Genomic DNA, 3,913 nt, shown 5'->3' with positions numbered 1-3,913 from the left:
ATCATAATGCTTTGATGAAAGAAATCTGTCGCATCTCTCTTGATCATTGGTAAGGGTTCTTCTTCTAAACCAGAGACTCTTTACAGTAGCTTTTAGAAAACCGGAATATTTTGATTATCTCAATCACCTTCAATCTACAGATTTTTCCGTTCTCTTTCCTTTCGAAAATGCATCCAAAATGCACGTTCTTGATGCTGGGTGCGTAGTAATGACTCCCATAACTTTCTGTCATTTCTTTCATGGTTCCGCGCAGCCATCCATTTGCCACCAATGCTGCCCAAGGTCTTTGTATCAAAGTTCCTTTCCTTTCTGTAAAATTGAAATTTGGAGCACCCCTGCTTATCCCCAAGCCAAGACAGAACATGAACTTTGGTCTGAAATCCTCCTTTGGGGTGATAAGACGTACCTTACAGTGTGCTCTAAGAACTGGTGACTTTGAGAGGGAGCTGCAGGTAATGTTCCTGATTTTCATCGATCTACTCCTGATCCCCACCCCCACAACCTTTCTTGAGCGAGAGATAATTGCAACGCTGAAAGATACTTCAGCCACTCCTTCGATAGCTCAGTTGGTAGAGCGGAGGACTGTAGCATAAAGTCAGACATCCTTAGGTCGCTGGTTCAAATCCGGCTCGAAGGATTTTGTGCTTCGATTTCCATATCTTTCACTTTTATTCAAACAATACCTTCCATTGGTTATGAAGCATTCCCAAGCTCCGATAAATATTGGAAAAGAAGTGTACTCTATCTGCTTTCAAAGCCAATTGTTGACATACTCATCTCTAGGCGAGGTGGGAAGAGATGTAAACAAGACTTGCTGATCAGAACTAATACCAAAGCATTGCATGGATAAATGTATGCACTTGGAAGACTTCCAACTGCAGTGCACCAAGGGAGCTGCTTGCCAGCCAATCACGCTTTGACTTGCCTACAGTTAGAGGGTCCACCGATGGGCAAGAAGGAATATCCAATGCAATCATCACCTGAAAGGCTGTACAAGCTGGAAAGTAGACCAACAGTTTACCCATTTGGAGAAATCCTGAGACGTTTTGCATTCCAAACTGAGCAAACAAAAGCCCTACTTGAGAATCGAGCTCTGGACCTTCTGATTACCAAACTGACGCTCTGCCCACTGTAGTAAGCATGCTCCACAAACCTAGAGTGCACTAAATATATGCTCCGTGAAGACAATCCAAACATAAGGCGTGAGCAATTTCATGCCTGAAGCTTTACATTCTAGTCTCAAATCGAGACTTTGCAGTCCCTGGGTTTCAGGAATTCCTTGCATCCATCAAACAGTTTGAGTGCAAAAGTGGGGATGTATCTCAGTGGTAGAGCGCATGCTTCGCATGTATGAGGTCCTGGGTTCAATCCCCGGCATCTCCAGGAGCCTTTGTTCCTTATCTTGGCTTTTTTCCAGAAGGCTAGCCTGCCATCATGCAGAAAGAAGAAGTTTGTCATGCAGTTGGGGTGAGAGCCCCACTTAAATAGTCAGACATTTGCTATGGAAAAATCTTTGAACTAGGCATAGTTTGCGCATTTCAAGAAAATCTGAGAATTTTGCATTCCAAAAGAAGGAAATAAATGCCCTCTCTGAGGATCGAACTCAGGACCTTCAGATTATAAGACTGACGCGCTGCCTACTGCGCTAAGAAGGCTGTATATAGGCATCTGTACATAAGACCATGAAGATCATCCAGGTACAAGGCTGAAGGATTTTCCTGACTGACATTGTATACTGCAGAGTCGAATGGGGTGATGTGGCCGTCGGTTCAATGCAGGGTTTCCAATCATACAGTCAAATCTTGCAGAAGTGGGGATGTAGCTCAGTGGTAGAGCGCATGCTTTGCATGTATGAGGCCCCGGGTTCAATCCCTGGCATCTCCAGACTTTTGCCATGCTTACCTTGGATTTTGGGCAGAAAGCTAGGCTGGCATCATGATGAAGGAAGAGATATGTCCTCCAACCGGGATAAGGACCCCGCTTAATCTGTCAGACGTTTGCCTTGAAAAATCCCATGAAATGGGGCTATCTCATTTTTGATGATTATAGATCAAAAGAATCCTACTTGTTGAAGACATCATAGTGATGATTCATCTTGACAACCATAATGCTTTGATGATAGAAATCTGTCGCATCTCTCTTGATCATTGGTAAGGGTTCTTCTTCTAAACCAGAGACTCTTTACAGTAGCTTTTAGAAAAACTGGATATTTTGTTTATCTCAATCACCTTCAATCTACAGATTTTTCCGTTCTCTTTCCTTTTGAAAATGCATCCAAAATGCACGTTCTTGATGCTGGGTGCGTAGTAATGACTCCCATAACTTTCTGTCATTTCTTTCATGGTTCCGCGCAGCCATCCATTTGCCACCAATGCTGCCCAAGGTCTTTGTATCAAAGTTCCTTTCCTTTCTGTAAAATTGAAATTTGGAGCACCCCTGCTTATCCCCAAGCCAAGACAGAACATGAACTTTGGTCTGAAATCCTCCTTTGGGGTGATAAGACGTACCTTACAGTGTGCTCTAAGAACTGGTGACTTTGAGAGGGAGCTGCAGGTAATGTTCATGATTTTCATCGATCTACTCCTGATCCCCACCCCCACAACCTTTCTTGAGCGAGAGATAATTGCAGCGCTGAAAGATACTTCAGCCACTCCTTCGATAGCTCAGTTGGTAGAGCGGAGGACTGTAGCATAAAGTCAGACATCCTTAGGTCGCTGGTTCAAATCTGGCTCGAAGGATTTTCTGCTTCGATTTCCATATCTTTCACTTTTATTCAAACAATACCTTCCATTGGTTATGAAGCATTCCCAAGCTCCGATAAATATTGGAAAAGAAGTGTACTCTATCTGCTTTCAAAGCCAATAGTTGACATACTCATCTCTAGGCGAGGTGGTAAGAGATGTAAACAAGACTTTCTGATCAGAACTAATACCAAAGCATTGCATGGATAAATGTATGCACTTGGAAGACTTCCAACTGCAGTGCACCAAGGCAGCTGCTTGCCAGCCAATCACGCTTTGACTTGCCTACAGTTAGAGGGTCCACCGATGGGCAAGAAGGAATATCCAATGCAATCATCACCTGAAAGGCTGTACAAGCTGGAAAGTAGACCAATAGTTGACCCATTTGGAGAAATCCTGAGACGTTTTGCATTCCAAACTGAGCAAACAAAAGCCCTACTTGAGAATCGAGCTCTGGACCTTCTGATTACCAAACTGACTTTCTGCCCACTGTAGTAAGCATGCTCCACAAACCTAGAGTGCACTAAATATATGCTCCGTGAAGACAATCCAAACATAAGGCGTGAGCAATTTCATGCCTGAAGCTTTACATTCTAGTCTCAAATCGAGACTTTGCAGTCCCTGGGTTTCAGGAATTCCTTGCATCCATCAAACAGCTTGAGTGCAAAAGTGGGGATGTATCTCAGTGGTAGAGCGCATGCTTCGCACGTATGAGGTCCCGGGTTCAATCCCCGGCATCTCCAGGAGCCTCTGTTCCTTATCTTGGCTTTTTTCCAGAAGGCTAGCCTGCCATCATGCAGAAAGAAGAAGTTTGTCATGCAGTTGGGGTGAGAACCCCACTTAAATAGTCAGACATTTGCTTTGGAAAAATCTTTGAACTAGGCATAGTTTGCGCATTTCAAGAAAATCTGAGAATTTTGCATTCCAAAAGAAGGAAATAAATGCCCTCTCTGAGGATCAAACTCAGGACCTTCAGATTATGAGACTGACGCGCTGCCTACTGCGCTAAGAAGGCTGTATATAGGTATCTGTACATAAGACCATGAAGATCATTCAGGTACAAGGCTGAAGGATTTTCCTGACTGACATTGTATACTGCAGAGTCGAATGGGGTGATGTGGCCGTCGGTTCAATGCAGGGTTTCCAATCATACAGTCAAACCTTGCAGAAGT

At 43.8% G+C, this 3,913-nt stretch overlaps 1 non-coding gene across 1 annotated transcript; it reads right to left on the bottom strand.

Moving 5' to 3' along the window:
• Positions 1-1,582: 1,582 nt before the first annotated feature.
• Positions 1,583-1,655, bottom strand: TRNAI-UAU (transfer RNA isoleucine (anticodon UAU)). The gene has a single exon. It is a non-coding gene; the product is annotated as a tRNA-Ile (tRNA).
• Positions 1,656-3,913: the final 2,258 nt, after the last annotated feature.

This window comes from Triturus cristatus, chromosome 4_1 (genome assembly GCF_964204655.1).
Source record: "Triturus cristatus chromosome 4_1, aTriCri1.1, whole genome shotgun sequence".
In the NCBI taxonomy this organism is placed as follows: Eukaryota; Metazoa; Chordata; class Amphibia; order Caudata; family Salamandridae; genus Triturus; species Triturus cristatus.
This window is presented reverse-complemented; position numbering and strand designations above follow the sequence as displayed.